We start from the raw sequence: 20,195 nt of genomic DNA on the forward strand, positions 1-20,195 counted from the left end.
AAATATGATTTCTTTTTTTTTCCTGCATGGACACTTACTGAATTTTTTTTCACTACTCCTAAAAATCCAATATATCATTAGACTATATTTGGGATTGGATCTCTAGTAATTCATCTACTCTGGCCCTTAGTGAATATTTTCTTATCTCTTGACTTATGTTTTTTGGTAGGATTTTTGGCTTTGTTTTCAATCTTAGGGAAATGTTCATCTATATTTTTTCCCCTTTGTTTTGTTTTTACACTCTGCCTTTTTTTTCTTTCTTTTAAGACTTGTTACAAGTGTAGTAGATAGCCTGTGTCTATTCCCCACCTAGCTGATCTCTTCTTCGATTGTTTGAATATCTTCACTTTACCCTAAGCTCTAGGAGTATTTCTCCAACAGCTCCTAGGCTCCTAAATCTAATTTCACTGATGGTCATTAGTGTTCACTGGTTTATACAATAGATTTATTAAGTTCTATTTATAATTATCTTATCTAGGGAGGATCAGAAACAAAGAAATAAGGTGGCAGACTATACTGGGCCTTTTTCAGTAGGTTATTATACTTTTACCCTCCAGGGGGAATAAAAAAATAAAAACCATATGACCATGTGTCTCTGTTGGCTATTATGTGTGTTTCAGTTTTGAATGTGCAATAAATCACCAAAACCCAGCTACATACACATTTTTTTATCACAAGTAGGGACCCTTTAATCCCATTTTGCCCATTGTCCTAGGACAATTATTAATAGCTCATATCTTCATTCCCAGAAGGGTCCAGGTTTGGAATAAATTATATGATCATCTTAATCATAAGTCAACCTTTGTCTCCTTATAAAAACAAAGAAGTTAAGAATAATTAGACCCCACCCCTCTGCTTATCCTTATGAGGATCTAAGTCATTAAAAAACAATTTCTCGCTTCTGATGTTACATCCTTGAGGACAATTAACCAGTGCAGATCTGGACCTGTCTTAATGAACAAGAGCAGAGGAGAGTATTACAAAAAGGGCTAATCTGCAGACAAAGAATGGGATTGCTGCAGTTGACTAATACACCCACACTTCCCTGGTTTTTGCAGAATAGAAAAAGTAGGGTTCTCACGGAACAGATACATCACCAAACCATATCCATCTCATTGGCAGGGTGAGTATTCATCTCCGGTGGTATTTGTCTAGCCAGGGACTGGGACACATCGTCCTTCTGTGTTCACAACCCTGAACTCTTTTTCCTTTTATTAAGTATATGTTTTCTCAAAGTTATCTGTACAAACTTTCAGGAAGGCTTGTGAGAAGTGAATTATGCAGTCAGCAAATTATTTGGTTAGTCTAATCCTTCATTAAGGATTTTTAAAATATTTCTGTCATATTTTTTTATTTCTAAGAACTCTCCTATTTCCACAAAAGATAATTCTTTCATAATTCTCTACTTATATTTTATTGACTTAATCCCCCTCTGATTTATGTATTAACAGTAGTAAATTTACTTTAAAAGGACTATTTGTCTATATTGGTATCCTATATTTTTTATTACTGACTTTATAGATAGATAGATGATAGATAAGGACTTAGAAGTGGTTGCAGATTCTATATATACATATATTTGGAAGCTTTTTAAATGTTTACTCATTCTTATGTGGTGGTAGGAAGTCTACGTTTAGTTTTAGGAGTTGACTGAGGTGCTACTGAAGGTTATATGGTTCAAATATATTAGTGTTCAAATCTTGAGGAAAATATCAAGACAAAAAGAAAAAGCTTTAATTTATTGAGAAACAATAGTCTTTTGAGGAGCTGTATGGGTTACTTTGTGAATATGGACAAACCAAAGTAGATTTGGGAAGAAATATCTTTTGGGTTAAACATTCTCTCCATCCCTAGAATGTTTTCTCTCTTCCCTCTGCCTTTGGCCTAATCAAACAGAAAGAGGCCCCCCAAGGCAGATATCTACCTCCAATTCCAGTGTAATGTCCCCATGACCTTCAACTTACCATCTACATTCCAGGCCATTTGGGGTGCCCTCTTTAGATTGTTCCCACTCTGCATAGATCCTTACAAACCTTGATTGGAAAATCTAGTATGATCATAACTTTGCCCCCCGCCCCCCCCCACACACACATCAGTTGCCAATAACTAGTTCTCATCTGCAAGCCCTATCAATTCAGGCAAGAGGAATTTACTGAATTATTTCTTTTATTTTGTTACCAGAGGTCTTCTTAACTTCTTAGACAAGCTATTCTTCTCAACAGAGAGAATGTGAACTTACCAGTTGTTCCTTCTAATCTCTATCATTTCTTTTCAAAAATCCTTGAAGTTTTAAGATGACACCATTTTCTACTTCATAGTCATAGGGATTTCTTTGTTATTGGGTCATATCCATGGAAATGTAGAAAACTGCAAGAATCAGTTCTGTGGACTAAGACAGCTATCTAGAACAGACGTTGGGAGAAATTCTGTTCCATTATCATGGGTTCAATCCACTCCGGTAGGCAGATATTTCAGTGAGTTCCAAAACAATATGATGGAAAATTCCTCAAACACATGGGTTGGTAAAATAATCTCTTACCTGAGACTTTTGGTAAACAGACATCCTCTCTTGAGTGCTACCTCACATTTCCAAGGTCACCAACAATTCAATAACTATGGAACAATGTAAGTAGATAACACTAAATAACTGAATTGACTTGTCCAATGTGATAGTACTGAGTACTCTTCTCTATGTCTTGCCCTGGTTCTGGAAGCAAGTCCTTTTTTATTTAAGATATTGAAGCTACAATTGTTGGACTGTGTCTCAAAGCAGCTCATTTGTATTATAAACCCTTTGTTTGCATGTGATTCAACTTTGGGATCATTGCCAATGAGGATTACATTGTGAACATTATACTTGGAATACTTAATGTATATAGGCAATTCTTATCACTTTGCTGCTAGGTCTGCTGGGAAGGTTAGTTTAGAGGTGAAAGTAGGAGACATAGTGTGGCTATTAGGGACTACTGTCTTTGTTTTTAGTTCCGTTTAATCACTAAGAAAAACACGGACTATTTAAGAGCTTCAGCTGAACAGCAAGTTGCAAAAAAAGAAGTTTGAGTTTACTTGAGTTACTTTTAACTTTGAGCTCCACCTACACACACCTGCTGAAAAGTGTGGACAAGAGGGAGGACACATGGTGACAGTCCTTGGGCTGAGAGACCTCAAAGGAACCTGGGAGAAGCTTGAGGGCTCTGGGATCCCCTTACAGGAATTGCAAAGTCTATGAATATGCTTGATCCAGGTGTCTTTCTTCTTTTTTAGACATACAAGTGATCAGAAGAAAAACAAAGTGTAATTTGCATTTTCAGGAGGAAGTAGAAATGTGCAGATCTTCAAAGCAGACTATCACCACTTGAAAAAACCAGCAAGCCAAGCACATTAATATTGAAGAGATTGAAGCCAAAAGAGGCTAACAGCTCTATTCTCAGTTGGGTAACCAGTCCGCAGAAGAGATAGAAGTAGGACAAGCCTGTTCTACTTCCCATCCAGTGTTCTCATCAGCACCCTGCATGCCCTTCTCCACATTATTCAATGATCAAAGATGTTTTCCCATGATGGTCTTGGTAGACATGTGAGACTTCATTTGGTGAGACTAACACTGAATTTCCAAATCACCTGTGCTAGAAATTTTGAGCCATCTTTGATTTGCCTCTACTTCATTCCTCTAATCACTGAGAAGAAATTAAGAAAATTTTCATATCTATCTCCTCTATATCTACCCCTACTTCAGGCTTTAGCATTTGGGACCTGGCTTCTTATGATAGCACTTTAATGCACTTCTTTCTTTCAGCCTCTCACATTTCTAATTCCGTACATTGCCAATAGGTTTATCTTTCTCCCAAGTGATTTGGATGAGTCTCTTCCTGAAGACTTGCTCTGGATTCTCATTGCTTGCAAAATCTTGTCAAAAGTCCCTAGCACAGGCTCTAGGGGTCTGAACCTAAAATGCCTCTCTAAACTCATATCCCATGATTTCTCTTTACCAATTATGTATGCCTGGCACTAGGGCCTGCCATATTTTTCCAGAAATAAAGGCTGCATTTTGTCCTTCTTTTAATACCTTGGGTCTTGATATATCTTGATTTCTCTCTTTGAGATTGTATGCTTTTCTTTTTAAACTATCACAATTTGAAGCAATATGGTAAATTGAGCATCACTGAACAAAACAGTATTGAATTAAATTCAGTACTTGTCCATTCCACTTTGTTTATATTCCATAATTTACTCTTCTGTTTTCTCTAGATAATTGGTTCCTTGAAAATAGAGACCATAGAGCCCCAGGTCATGTACCTTCTTGTAGAAGAATGCTTACCGTGTTGTTCCCCTACTGCTATGATGTCCCACAAGCAAGTCTGCTGTCATAACATCCTGAGCTAATGAGCATGTTGCCCGCACACCCCATTTCCTGTCACTGCACACTGAGCTGGAGGAAAATAATCAGGGTCATCAATACACTAAGGGCCTGGTCCATGCCAACCTGCCACCACTGGTCCTTTCCCAAAAGTGAGATGTATATCCAAAATAAAGAGAAGGCCTTCAATCAGTTGAGCACAATGTCAAGAGAGACCATATTGGGCCAAGGACTGAGTTCTAATAACCTGGCTAGAGAGTCTCAGGAAGAGAAATTGTCCAAAATAAGGTGTTAATTTTTACAAGGGGTCTCTTGAGGTCACTTCAGGGTATGAGTCCTTGAGGAGCAAGAGTTATGAGAGGGATAGTCCTCTTAAGATAAAGATCCTCGCAGAGAAAGGTCTTCATGGAGTATATCCCCTTGGAGGATTAGTACTCATATGGAACAAATCCTCACGGGAAAAGGGCCTTTTTAGGGGTACAATCCTCATGGAAAAAAGGTCTTCATGGGTGAAGAATTCTCATGAAGTAAGGGTCTTTAGAGGGAAAAGGTCCTCATGAATAAATGTCTTCATAGGGAAAGATCCTGATAGGAAAGGGGCTTTGTGAAGGAAGAGTTCTCCTTGTTTTAGGATCCCCATAGGAGAAGTATCCTCATGGGGGAGAATTCTCTCAGTGAAGAGCCCATATGAGAACTAGTCCCCTACCAGGACTCTTCTCCATGATGGCCTTTCTAAGAAGAGTGGGAGATGTGAGGATTCTATGCTTAAGAATAAAAGCAAGAAACTTAATGATAGCAAATGTACACTTACACCTTTTATGTACCAGGAGAGCCTGACCTCCTTTACAATACAAATTCATTTAATTCTTACAATAGTCTCAGAATATAGGTACTTTTATTATATCCATTTAACAAGGATGAAACGAAAGAACAAGGCTAAGTAGCCTGCCTGAACCATAGCATAACAATTGTTAAGTGGTAGAACCAGATCTTGAACTTAGAACCCAGCTTCTTATCCAACACACTAACCTACAAAAGACCAAAGGCCTTCCATTATTCTTCCTCAGAAAGAAGTCAGACATTCCAAGTCTGGAATGAGAACCTCAATTTACTTCCCACATATACTTTATATAGAGTTTACTTCCACTAGTATTAATATCTATTACTGATTAATATTATTAATAATTATAATATAGATAATATATAGTAGAACCATTTGATACCTATATGTGTGTGTATGTTGAATGGTATTTAGTAATAGTAGAAGCAAACTTGCTTGGAATAAAAAATACTACATCCTGAGGAATATTGGGGTGGGAGCAATAACTGCAAAATATTCATCAGCAAGCTCAATTCTGATGATGTCACTGAACGTTAGAGATAAAGACAAAATAAATAAGAGACTCCACATTCCACTTCTGCAGATGAGGTAATTCAGGCCAATCCTCCCACTGGGCATGCGTGAATTTAAAGCACACAGAAATGAAGCAAGACACCTAAACAGAAACTGAGAGAAACAAGAAGCACTCGAAACAGCCGGTAAGGGGTTTACGACCATCGAGTTCCCACACACAAACTTCAAAATAACCATCCTGAGATATTCAAGGAGATAAAACACAAGACTGAGGACTGGGGAAGAAAACTAGAAGTTATAAAACATAACTAAAATCAAAACTCTTACACTGAAACATGCAATTGGTAAAATCGAGAACTTAATGTTCAGCTTCAGACACTGGTCAAAAAGAATTACTGAACTGGAAATGAGATCAGAAGAAATGTCTAAAGTGAAACATGGGAGAGAAAAGGATGAACATACAGAGAAAGGGTCAAACAAAAGTGAGAAAGACTGACATGCATGTGATGAAATCCCAAAAGAGAGGTTACAGAGAATCACAGGGAGCCATACTTCGCGAGATTATGTCTGAGAAGTTTCCAAAACTGATGATAAAAGCTTCATGCTACAGGCTCAAAAAAGGCCTACACAGAGCAAGGGGAAAAACTAAAGTAAATAAAAAGAACAATTACATACCCCATGGTAAAATGACTGAAATCAGTGTGAAGGTCCTCTGCAGGGAGAGATGGACCCGCAGCCAGAAGTTGGGTTTAGATGTGAAGAACCCCAGAGGGGGTGGAAAAGTGGGTTGCTTACCTAATCAAGGTGTCGGGAGCAAGCAGGGTGGACCTCTCCAGCAGTTCTCAGGAGACATCAGAGAACCCCTGTGGTTTGAATCTCCCACTGTCCCCCAAGGAGGGAGCCCCCAGGCTTTCTTTTTAAAACTTTTTTCATGTTTTTTATTCATTTTTGAGAGACAGAGAAAAACAGCGTGAACAGAGGAGGGTCAGAGAGAGAGGGAGATACAGAATCTGAAGCAGGTTCCAGGCTCTGAGCTAGCTGTCAGCACAGAGCCCGATGCAGGGCTTGAACCCACAAGCTGTGAGATCATGACCTGAGCCGAAGTCCAATGTTCAATCCACTGAGCTTCCCAGGCACCGCTCCCCCAGGCTTTCTTATCAGTTTCTCCAGATGTGGGCCAAAGGAAAGAGAAGAGGAGGAGGCTCAAAAGCCTATCAGCAGTCTGGGGCACCTGGGTGGCTCAGCCAGTTACGTGTCTGACTTCAGCTCAGGTCATGATCTCACTGTTCGTGGGTTTGAGCCCCTGTTGGGCTCTGTGCTGACAGCTCAGAACCTGGGGCCTGCTTCAGATTCTATGTCTGCTTCTCTCTGCCCCTCCCCACCCCTCTCAAAAAATAAATAAACATTAAAAAATAGAAACGATCAATGAAATCCAATCGAAGACAATGGACTCATGCCTTCAAAGTGCAGAAGGCACAATGGTATCAATCTGGAATCCAATACTCAGCAAAATAGGCCTGGAGGGTTGAGGCTACATAAAGACAGAAAATGGAAAGAATTCACAAGCAGAAGTCAGACCACACTTAGGGAAAGATCAAAGGATGTTCTTCAGGAAGAAAGAAAAAGATCCCATGTGGTAGGTCGGAGACCCAGGAAGGAATGAAGAGCAGCAAAAAGCCAAATGTGGATGTCAACCAAAATGAATAATCTGTGTATAAAATAATGGTAACAGGTGGCTCGGTCGGTTAAGCGCTCCACTCTTGATTTCACCTCAGGTCATGGTCTCATGGTCTCATGGTTCCTCAGTTCCAGCCCCACATCAGGCTCTGGGCTGACAGAGCCAACTTGAGATTCTCTCTCTGTCTCTCTCTCTCTCAAAATAAACACTTAAAATAACAATAACAATAAAAATAATCACTATTGTTTATTGTGTTTTATTCATAATTATGATTAGTATTGTGTTTAAAACATAGAATCGATTATAATGGACAACAATAGCATACAAATTGATAGAAGGTTCAATGGAGGTATAGTTTTTAACATTGTCCAGGAAAAGGATAATCTTTTCAAATAACAGACTTTGATGAGTCAAAGACAGATGCTGTAATCTCCAGAGTAATCATCAAACTATAAATATTTAAAAAGGGAAAACTCAGGTGGGCATTGAGGCAGGAAGAGAAAGTTACAGACAGGCTTACAGAGTGTGTAATTGTGTGCTGGGGAGGGATTCAGGAGGGTTCTTGCTGAGCTCAGCATTATCGAAGCAACATCTCATCCCAGTAGACAATAAAGTTCTGAGGGAAAAGACGGCATATTCATTAATTGGATACCTAGCCAAGGCGTTCTCCAAGTAAGCACACAACTAAGAAATATTCCAAAATATGCAAGAACTCAGGAAATCTAACACTGTGAGCCCTTCATGAAGAAAATTATTAGAATAATAAAATGAATATAAATAGCAATAAAGCAAAGTAAAGCCAATATAAATGCAACGCCAAGGTAAAAGAAGTGCTGATGGTGTGTTTTAAAATAGAAAAAAAATTGACCACAGTGGGAATCACAGTTAGAGAAAAGGCTATAAATGTTATAAAGCTTGGCAACATTAAAATAAGATAACTAATAGAGTCAGCAGTGTCAAGGAAATAAAAGAAAAAGTATGTCTGCTAATTCTTCACCTTTTATAGGAAAGATTGCCAAAGAAATCTTCCAAAGTTAGATTATATGGTTCCAACATTATTCCAAACTCATAAATGTTTTCATAAAGAATCTTTGAAGATTCATATATTTTGAAATAAAGAAATACTTATCTTAAGTATAACCCTTTTAATGACAATTTATGTTGTATTTTTAGGCAATTCTTCTCAGCTTCTACCTATATACCTAGTTAGTGTTCTCTAAATATACATAGAGAAATATCAGAAGTGATTTTTACCAGAACTTTATTAAATCTGGGTTTTATCTTTTGTTTTGTCTCTGGGGAGTGGAATTTGGAAGAATTTTATCTTTCTATGATCCCTTCTCCATTGCTTAAATGTTTTATGATGAGCAAGTAGCATTTTTTTATAATAGTTTATTGTCACATTGGTTTCCATATAACACCCAGTGCTTCTCCCCACAAGTGCTCCCCTCCATGACCATCACTCCCTTCCTCCCTCCCCCTACCCCTTCAGTCCTTGGTTCGTTTTCAGTATTCAGTAGTCTCTCATGATTTGTGTCCCTCTCTCTCTCCAACTCTCTTTCCCCCTTCCCCTCCCTATGGTCCTCTGTTAGGTTTCTCCTGTTAGACCTATGCATGCAAGTAGCATTTCTAAATAACAAAAGTCATTTTTCTAAAGGAAAGGTAAACAACAAAACTAGAGGAATATTTGCAAAATATGTGACAAGCGATAGCCAACATACAACCATATCACCATTATCAGGAAGAAAACACTAGACAATATTGGCACCAGCCATGAAGTCAAGTCACTAAGAAAAAATACAAATATCGATAAACAAATAACAAAATGCTGGAATCCATTAATTATGAAGTACAAAACATTAGACGGAAATAAGATATAAATATTCACTTATCAGGTTGGGAAACATTAAGAACATTATCCATCTACATTTGGTGAATGACTCCTAGGACTCACTTCTTCCACCCTATAGGCATATGGTTTAGAGAAGACAGAATGTACTATGCTTTTTTAAATACAGTGAGTTTTGGGCAAAATCAGGATATTGAAGAGATATGAGAGGGGGCAATACTGATCCATGCACAGAATTCTTTTCATGTTCCAATTCTCTTCCCAAATTTTCAATCTTGTCTGTCATCTCAGGTTCCTTAAATGAATTTGTGCTATTTCACAGTGCTACATTTACACAATCTCATTACTTTGAATCACCAAAGGCAACCAGAATTTGCATCTGCTCCTGGTGGGTGTGTGAAACACACACTCAATTTGAAGAACTGTTGGGGAGTTTCTAATAAAGTCATAACACATCGACACTGTATCCCAGAAATTCCGCTCCTAACTGGGTACCTGAGAGAACTGAATGTCTATGTCCATTAAAACCTGTGCAAGAATATTCAAAGCAGCTTTACTTAGAATAGACAAAAACAGAACACAACGCAAATGCCCATCCACAGAAGCATGACTAAACTGTGCTTCATTCAGGTAAGGGGACACCACTCAAAAACTCAACAGAATGAGCTGCCGATACACACAACAACACACATGAACCCTACAGACATTATTTGAGCCTAAGAGCATACATTATAACCTCTTGTGTATTTGAAGTTCTCAAACAAGGACAATGGACCTGGTGACAAAAGTCAGAACAGGATACCTTTAGGGAGGGGGCCATTGACTGGAAAGGGACATGAGAAAATGTTCAGGGGTAACACAGACGTTCTATATCAATCTTGTCCGTCATCTGAGTGTTGGTTACATAGGCATATGCAGAAGTTAAAATTCTTTTAACTGTCCATTTATGATTTCTGCATTTCACTTAAGGAAATTATACATTGTTGGCTTGAAAGAAAGGCCATATGCCCCACCTCCAAGGAACTAAACGCTAGTTGCCGCCTATACCTCTAAGCTTTGCACCTTCTCTCCCAACACTTAGTAGATTCCAGGTTGCCTGGGAGCCACCGGAGCCTGGGAAGGACCTGAAGAGCTGGGTGGATTCAATCCAAGGAGAGAAAGGGGTGAACGACCTCATTTCATTACTTGGGTTGGAGCTGTATCTATGCTGTTTGATAAAACAGCACAAATGTAAACGAGGTGTAAACTGCTTTCACATCTCATTTAGGGAACAGATGAGGCGTGAAATGCATTTCACAGGCACAAGTACTGGAGGGGTGTGCTTAGCATGGTGCGGTGTAGAACATTTGTTCCTCTTCCCTCAGGGATGCTGGATTATTTCTGAACATGGCTACTGTAGGGGCAGAAGGAGTAGGGGTGTCAGTGCAGGGGGAGGAGGAAAGGCTGTGCTTTCTCCTGTACTTGTGGTGCCTGCCTTCCTCCCTCAGCCTGACCACCTCCTACACCTCTGTTAATGCCCAGCTTAGGTACCACCACCCTGCTCACCACTCAGTCTCCCTGACTCATGGCTCTCCCTTCAGGTCACTCACAGCACTTGGCTCAGCACACAAATCTGTCATTCATTTCCCTCCGACTTGTATTAGAAGGACAAGGGATGTGTATCATTCTTGTTATCCACTGCTTGAATTCAGTAGTTGCTCAATTAACCCTTCCGGAATGAATGTGAACAGAGGCAGGGGAAATAATGTGTCTTGGGATGGCATTTTAGCAGTCAAACCTTCTTCAAACACCCAAAAGAAATATAAAGTTCCAGGGACAACTCAAAAGCTTAGATGACTTATATCATTTTATACCTCTAAGAAACAAACACATAAACCCTTAGGGCACACTCACATGTAAAGATAAATGTAGGAGTTACGTTGTTTGATTATTAAAGCGATGCTTTGCCCCCTTTGTAAGAGAAACTTTGAGATCTCAGAGTGATCATCGTTAGATCGCTAAAATATTTGGCTGGTTTTATAGCCCTTTGCCCAAAAAAGGCAGATCTTTTTAAAGAAAACAGCTTAGGGCTTGGCTTACATTCCCGATGGCACTGCCTGATAGCACTTACATGTGTCTCTGTGCCAACTTATATATTGAATTTTGTCTCTACTTACAGTGACCAAAATGAGGAAGATTCCAGGCTATAACACAATGAAACTATTATACTGAAGATTTTGACTTAGACAATTCCAAGCAACACAGGGAAATGGAGATGGAATAACAGATTGTGAAATAAGTATTCCACTAAGGTTCAGAAGATCTGAGATCAAGCCCAACTTCAAACTTGACCTTGAAACGCAATCACTTACCATCTCGAGATCTCCATTTCTTCCAGTGCAAAACTGATTGATTCTGGAGTATATTATGTGCCCACCCTACAACCCAATGATTGCTCTCTCCAAGGAATATATCTTAGGCACCCAAATTCACTTGCACAAAGATATTCATCCCAGCATTGCTTATAAGAGCAGAGAGTTGGAAACAATTTGAATGCATACAAATGTGAGCAGGGATCAATATTATGTTTGCATATGAAACCTACTTAGATGGGTCTTAAAGATAAAGGGTTGAGGGAAAAACTGAAAGACACAGCTTGAAATTTATAGCACAATAGCTTTTAAGTAAAGGGAACCATCGAGATGAGAGAATGAGACAGCATTAGAGACAAAAGAGATAAAAATAATATAAAATATTGAATAAAATAAATAGAGACGATATATGAAGTAATGCCAATTGAAAGACATCAAATCTTGGTTTACCAAAATAAAGACAGAGGAGGGTAGGCAACTATGTCTTTACCAGGTAAACAAAGTTTTATTTTCCCTGATGATCTCAAGTCAGAGCCAAAACCTTCAAGAGTTTCAATGGCTTTAAAACACAGCCTCACATTTCGACCATGTCATCCACTATATTTGGGAAAAGGTTAGGCCCCCGTGTGTTTAAATAAGATATGCCACACAATTAAAGTGGCAGATTGTCACAGATTTTGCTCAGTATTGACAATCAAGCCATTTTTTATTGTTAATGCAATGTTAATTGGGACCATGCTAACATTTAATTAATTCTAAGTACAATAGATCATTTGTCAACAAAAGGGGGTAAAAATATTAATTGCAACATATGTGAATGGTTATTTGCCATGTGTAAGAACCATCCCACCATTAAAGCTAATCACAGTGTGATTAATTGACTTTAATTGACTCAAGATGGGTTCCTGTGGCATAACATAAGTCCATCAATAAAACTTACAACAAAGCCTCATCGTGAAAAGCCAAGTAACTAAGACAAGCAGTGATGGGGCAAAGAAGCAGCAGGCTGCCTTCCTTATGAGTCAGAAGGAAAGAAAGGCCAGCATGGCAGGAAGGAAGACACAGGCCCAGCAGCGGGGCCTTCTGGGAATGTAGAAGAGCTGTTGGGGGAACGCACTCGAGCCTAGGAAATGGAAACTGGTGGATGGAAGGTCTGGAGATGAGAAGGCTGGGTCAGGGGCTGGGTGCAACGGTGGGTAGGGAAGGGCAGTGGGAACGGCATCATTCTCCATCAAGTACAGAGATGAGAAAGGCTTTGAATATCCAGGGGGCACACAGATGCAGGGAGCCAGAGTGTTTCGGAGGCTCGGAAGCATGCTGGAATGGGCAGGATCACAAGTCTTAGGAAACAGGAGTGAAGTTTCCTGACAAATGGGCATTAAGTTGCGTCCTTTGCTGATGAACACAGATGGTGCTCTCAAAGCCTCCAGGGACCTGAGTCTCAGTAGTGACTGTTGTTCAGAACAGGTGCCCAAATGGCACTCCAGGAAATCTTTTTTTTTTCCCCTAAACATTTATGTAATTTGAGATAGAGAGAAGGGGGGAGGAGCAGGGAGAGGAAGAGACAGAGAGAATCCTAAACAGGCTCCGCACGGTCCACACAGAGCCCGACACGGGGCTCAGCCCCACAAACCAAGAGATCACAACCTGAATAGAAATCCAAAGTCTACTGCTTCACCAACTGAGCCACCCAGGCTCCCCCAGAAAGTCTCATTCAGGATTCCCAGCTTTGCATGTGGTTCTCGTTGGGCTACAAGGCCAGTCCATTCACTCACTTACTCTTTACTCAGAAAATTGAAGGGATTGTCATTTGTTTTCACTACAAGCATGGGATATGAGGCCTTCCATGATACTGTCCCATCAAACCTCTGTGACTTCATCCTCCTCACCCCATGAGGGAAGGTTGGGACCTAACAAACAAGTACTTTTTACAGTGTGAATATAACAACTTTTTGTTTCAGTTGGAATTACTCACCAAGTACAGCACAATTAATATATTTGGTCATTGTCCCCGGTTCTTGGCAGATTTTCAAAAACTACTGAAAGTTCCTTAGTTACAGGAGTGTCTTGGTTATGCTAATGAGGAGACTCCCAGCAGAAGCCCCGGGACTGGCGCTGGTCACCAGAAAGACTAACCACATAACTAGGGAATTGTAATTATGGGCCAGCCCAACATCTGCAGAGGGGAATGGAGCTAGAGATTAAATTCAATCTTGTGGCCAATGAGTTAATAATTGTTAATCCGTAATAATAAATAATAATGCCCATGTAATGGAACTCCAATAATAACTCTGGAGACCAAAGCTCGGTGAGGCTTCCTGGTTGAATACATTGGTGCACAGGATGAGTGATGTGCCCAGACTGCTCTAGGAGAGGGTGTGGAGGCTCCACCCCCTCTTAGAAGTTGTCCCAGTCATCCCTTCCATATGGTCATTCCCTAGTTACATCCTATATAATAAAACTGTAGGCATAACTAAAGCACTCTCAGTGAGTTCTATGAAGTTTTCTAGATAGTTCTCAAACCTGAGGAGGTCCTGGAAGTCTCTGAATTTGATCCCAGTAGGTCGGAAGTGTTGGTGACCCTGAGGTTTGCAGGTGACCTCTGGAGTAGGGGAGTATTGTGAAGGTATTAGCATAGTGGGGTCTACGTTAACACCAGAAAGTTGGTGTCTGAGTTTAACAGACTTAGAAGACACCCAGGTGGGGACTAATGCAAAAGCTTTAGATAAAAGCTTGGGTGCAGGCAATTTATTTAAGAGGCAGTCCCAGGAAGAAAAAGTAAGGGAATGAGACAAAGAAAAGAGAAAAGCTCTTATGGAATGCACTAATTGCTGGTTACCTCGTGAGCAACGAGGGGTCAATACTGTTGGGTATGTGTGACAGAACCACAGAGAACACATCCCCAAAGACAGGAGGGACAAGGTCCTCCTTCACTGCCTCTCTTCCCCAGTTGGTGAAAGGTTGCTCTGGGGAAGGGACTTATTAATTCCGCCACCACTCTGATTGTAACAGAGTAGTCTTTTTTGGCTTCAGAGAAATTCCTGAAGCAACAAAGCAGAGAGACACAGAGGCATAAGCTTGATGTGAAATGCCAAAAACATACCAGATCAGAGAGTTTGGAAGAGGAAGTGGTTTGGTGCATGACCAGTACCTGGTACACTAATAAGTCTCAAAAGTAATTTTTTATAGAGTAACCCAAGCTGCTTTTTGAAGTAAGATCATAATCAAATCATTTGTAAGCAGAATACAAGCTTTAGAATGTCTTCTTCTCCCTCCCAGTTCCACCCCGCAGAAGAAACAGCCCAAGGGGTTGCTTGCAAATAAGTCACAAGGCTCATACCTTGCGACATTGGTCCCCTTGCAAGAACTGATTGGGTTATGAAGGATACCAGTGCCTAAGAAGCTAACCTGTGGGCTAGCCATTGGTCCATGGAAGTAATGAGGGGGAGGATCACACTGGCAGTGCTGGAGCTAGAGTGGAAACAAAGGGCGGATGGCCAAGTGCTGATCATGAAGGAGCCTCCTTACTACGAGGATGTGCCAAGATGGTCCGAAGCAAGAGCTATCTTGGGTAGGGTGAACATCTCATTCCCAAATTACACTCCAGTATCCACAGAGCCCCGTGCTTTGACTGTGCTCCTGCAAGAGGCCTCCCGGGCAACTCACAGACAACTTCACAACACTCCCATTACCAGAGCTGGCCTGAAGGAGTGCTCTGTTCCTGACCACATAAAAGCCTGCCCAACAGATTGCTTCCAGAACAGGGTTCTCACATGGCCTGAAATCAGCCATTGTCGCCAGCACCTGCATTGTTCACCTTGAAGGCTGCTTTCCTCTAACCATCATCACCATCACATCCTTGGCCCTGTGGGCATCCCAACAAATAGAAATCAGAGATATTCACTGAGCAAAGGTTTGGATTTGGAGAAACTCCAGGTAATAAAGGCTCAATTTAAATATAGATGAGGCAAGAGGTGTGGGGGCTTCCCAAGGAGGGAGGAAGAATGACCAAAGAGACATATATTTTGACCCAGTTCTGGAATATTTCTTGCAGCACCATACGTCAAATGGAATGATAGAGTTGCCATTCAAACTAAATCCCCTTCCTAATACAATCACCACTTTGAACTTGTCTTTCTTGACTGGAGCAATAGTACTTGCTTATACAAGAGTCCATATTCATATCACGCAGGATAATTGAATCATGAATCTTGTTTTCACTTCTCTCTGCATGTTGGCTCTCAGTCTTTCTCCATATAATGGGACATCTGGCCAAAGTCACAGCCTTCAAACTTTGGAACCAATCACCACAGCCAGGAAGATACAACCCTATGATCACCTAATCCTGAATGATTCACTCAACACTGTGGCCAGAAACATGAGCTATGGTAGTGAAGAAAGCAGGGAAAGTAACCATATTTATCTGAACCATGTTCCCTATCTATTCCTTCTACAAGGATATTCAGTACCTACTCTGGACCAAGCACTGTACTTGTCTCTGAACTTGCAATAGTGAGCAAAATCAACATAGCCCCCATCCTCACTGAACTTAGACTTGAGACATTCTAGCTGACTCTGGAAACAAGCTACCTAACATCTCTGAACTTCACTTCTCACTGTAAGATAACAAGAAGGCCATTTACCTTTTGTTGTTGGTGCAGGGAAAATTAGACACGGCTTCTAGCATTCAACATTAGCACTGCAGGCTGTGGCATTGTGGCCAGCGGTGGCAACTGTAATGGCCTCATTCCCTCAGATTCTGCAGTGAGACTTTGGATATTGTTCCTGGCTGCACCGCTTCCAAACTGTTCTTTAGTCTTGTTGGAGAGTCTGTGTGCAAGCTAATATCCTTTAATAAATTACCCTTCTGCTCAAGCCAGTTTTGATTGTTTGTTATTAAAAGCCTTAACTGATAAAGTGCCTAATAAATGGTAACTATAGCTACTAATCCCTCAGCCTCTTGTTCCTTTAGTAAGAAAAGTACAGCCGAGAGTCATGAAAAGTGGGACCCAAAAAAAGCAGCCCTAAGCATTAGATAGGAGCCAAGCCCTGGACACAGCAGAAGTTGAAGGCAGCCCTGAGTCTGACAGACAGGCAGGGGGAAGAGTCATTGTTATTTTCTCGGGATCAGAGGAAGTAGGAAGGCAGTTCTGCATGCAGAAATAAAACAATGACTTCTCCAAATGTGTATTAGATACCACTGCTTCAAGTCCAGATTGAATTTCAAACACTTAAATGTGTTATGGTCTTTCAATTGAGTTCTGTATCTTCAATGGAACAGAATATAGAGAATCTGAGATTGTCCTTGTCATTCAGGGGACATTAAAGAGAGTCACATCTAATCCTTGACCTTCAGAGGAAAAGCACAGAACACTGATTGGTTCACAACCTTGACCTTGGTGGGGCATAGGTGGTCGCCCAAATGAGGAAAAGTCACAGAATTTTGCCAACTGAACCTGACATGATGCAGTCATCAGATGGCCATTAAGGGGCAGCTGGGTCACTACTCAGACAGCAGGGCAGGTCACCCTCTGAGCATCTACCTGATAGGAAAAACCTGTCTTCCTGGAAACACATCTGGCTGGCAGGGTAATGACTGTGGAATTTCCTGGTCTTATTTCTCTTGCTCTACCCTCATCCAGCCCAAGAGTCAAATCACCCCACTTACATTCTGTGATTCTTTGCTATGCTCCCTCCACCTCTCCTTCTTCATCTTTAACACAGAGGTCATTCTATATAACATAGTGAGACTATTAAAGGCAGTATCTATAAAATACTAAGATGATGTAAAATGGTTGCCATAATCTCCTATTAAGAGATCAATAAATACAACTAATTGTATCATTACCCTCTCTTACAAGAAAGCAGAGCAGAGAGCCTGGATGGCAGCCTTTACTGTGTTGGCTCTCATGGCCCGGCCTCACCTTTCAGCATCCATATCCTCAAACAGGGAGGTGGAGAGCAGACCAGGGACAGTGACTGGGTCCACCAAAGTTCACACTGCCATGCAGAGTTTACAGAGAGGGGGGGGGACCCCTGGCCCCAGCCCCAGGGAATGACCCCCATTTATGATCTTCCTCTGGGCTCCTAGTGGCTGGTCTACTGACCCAGAGAGAGATTTTCCAGAACACTCATGCCAGTGCCACCTCAGGGGAGGCTCAGGTGAGAGCACAGAGGCTCTTCAATGCATGCATAGAGCTCCTTTGGTGTTTCCTCTGGAGCCATGGAAGGTGTCAAACAGAGAAATAAAATGTTAAAACTGAATTTAAATTCTGACATTTAAATTGGGGCGAGCATAGCCAGACTAACATTTGCCCTTGGTTTGACTGAACTTTAGACAGGCTTTTTTTTATGACTCTAAGCCCCAATCTCCCTTTTCTTAGAGCATTTTCTTTTGAAAACCTGTGATTGGAAAATCTTCCTCTGCCCCTTAGAAACTTAACTCTTCTCCCAACAAATTACAACTCAGGAATGTCTGTCTCAAGAATCTGGGAGTCAGTCACCCCTTTGAAATGCAATCCTCAAGAGAAGATAAAAGCCAGCTCCCAGTCTCTGCTGGAGGATAGAAGCCTTAACTTTGACAAACACCAATTAGCAAGCACAAAGGTGCAATCACATTGCCCAACCTGCCCCCTAAAGTCTTCCAGAATTTTTCCACCCAGTGCTTAAAAACTCCCCATTTTTTTTTTGTTTCTGTGAAATTTAATTTCTTTCTCCCCTAAGCCAATAATCTTAATCTTTATTACCATAGTCTTGAATGAAGTCTTCTTTACCTGTTTAACTCTATCAAGCATTATGTTTTCCTTGACAAAGATGGGCAGAGGAGCCATTTAGAAACTATTATAATTTTGCAAGAGAACAGAAAAAAGCAAAGATAGAAAGCACGATTTGGATGCGGGAGAAGGGAATAAAAGCAAACTTAGAAGTTAGAGCAAATCTCTGCTATCCTGAGCAAGAGTACTGCCATCCCACACCTGTCACAGAGGCCAGGAAAGAAAGCCGGCTGGCCCAGGAAGATGAAATGAGGAGCTCATTTTTTAACATGTCTATTGAAATTTCTGCTAGATAGATATCCAACACGCAGTGTTGGAGATAAGGCAGGGATAAGGGTACAGTATTATATACATGTCTTTTCCATTATGAAGGTTATACACATAGTAGAAAGTTGGGACACAGATCATTAAAAAGTAAAAACAAACAAAATACCCAGATCCTCCATGAAAATAGGAGCCACCTTTTCCTTTAAAGTTATCTGTTCCTAAGGTGCTCAAGGGCTGGAAGGGAAAGGGAAGAAAATGGATCATTGTGGCTAAAGTGACAATTGCTATGAGAGGGTAGGGGGCCAAGGGGTGGGCAATGATGCTGGAAGAAAGATGAGGGGGAAGAAGTCACTGGAAGGGCGACATCTGAGCTAGAGTTTAAAGTATGAGTTTGACGGTTGTAAAGTAGGGAGTTTAATGAAGAGCTGGGGGAGACCTGCTCTAGAAAATCCATCTGAGGATTCAGATCCACAATCACAAACAACTCCTACAAAGCAATAAGAAAAAGCAGGTCATCTGATTTTGTAAATGGATAAAATACTTAAAGGTACTTCACCAAAAAGGTATCTAAATGACCAGCAAACATGTTAAAAAATAGCTCAGTTGTATTAGCTACAGGAGAAGTGCAAATTAAATCCACAATACTCTATCAACACACACCTACCAGAATGACTAAAATTAAAAATCTCACATGTTGGTGGGGCTGCAGAGCAAGGAAAACCCTTGAACTTTCCTGGTGGGATGATAAATTGGTTAAGCAACTTCAGAAAACCCCTTTGCAGCATGGACTAAAGCTGTGGAAATGCCAGTCTGTGATAGCACTCTTAGGTACAAATCCAACAGAGAGAGGATGCGTGTTAACAGAAACATGTGGTGGGGCTCCTGGTGTTTCAGGCGGCCAAGCATCTGACTAGATCTCAGCTCAGGTTTTGAGATCAATCTCAGGATCATGAGTTCAAGCCCCACATAGGGTTCTGTGCTGGGCGTGAAGCCTACTTAAAATAAGATTTTAAATAATCCAATAAAAACTATGTAAAAAAAATGTTAATAGCAGTGAAATTCATAACAGTCCCAAATTGGAAAACCCCAAATGTCCATCAATAGTAGAATAAATAAAGCATGAAACATTCATTACACAGAGAGGGAAAAGGAATGAGAGAGTGATAAAAAAAAAAAAAGGAACTACAAGGACATGTAACAAGATAAATGAATTTCAAAAACTTCACCCTGAGAAAAATAGCCAGCCATAAATTGGTATGTATTGAATGATTCCATTTACACAAAGTTAAAAGAACAGTCACAGTTAACGTGTGGTGTTACAGGTCAGGATGACGGATATTCCTGAGGGCAGAGGCTTGGGGGGGGGGGCACAGGGAGCTGGACATGTTCTGATTCTTGATCTGAGTGCTGGTCCATCATGTGTTCACTCTTCGAAAATCCATCAGGCTGAAAACGTAGGATTTGTGTGTTTTCCTGCATGCAGGTTACATGTCAGTAACATTTACATTAAGCAAGATAGAAGTGAGGGGAGCTTATTTCACCTGAAATGCGAGTGGCATGGGGGAGTGG

General features: G+C 40.7%; 1 long non-coding RNA gene across 5 annotated transcripts in view; it reads right to left on the reverse strand.

Annotated features, from left to right (window-relative positions):
* Positions 1–20,195, reverse strand: part of LOC115292906 — an 88,413-nt gene that overhangs the window by 43,781 nt on the left and 24,437 nt on the right. For 4 of the 5 annotated variants that reach the window (XR_003909220.1, XR_003909217.1, XR_003909218.1 and 1 more), the window contains one exon: positions 7,708–8,002. The exons of the other annotated variant lie outside the window; for it this stretch is intronic. This is a non-coding gene — a long non-coding RNA (uncharacterized LOC115292906). Of the gene's footprint in view, positions 1–7,707; positions 8,003–20,195 lie in introns of those variants that run through there. 5 annotated transcript variants of the gene reach the window in all.

This window comes from Suricata suricatta, chromosome 5 (genome assembly GCF_006229205.1).
Source record: "Suricata suricatta isolate VVHF042 chromosome 5, meerkat_22Aug2017_6uvM2_HiC, whole genome shotgun sequence".
NCBI classification, from domain to species: domain Eukaryota; kingdom Metazoa; phylum Chordata; class Mammalia; order Carnivora; family Herpestidae; genus Suricata; species Suricata suricatta.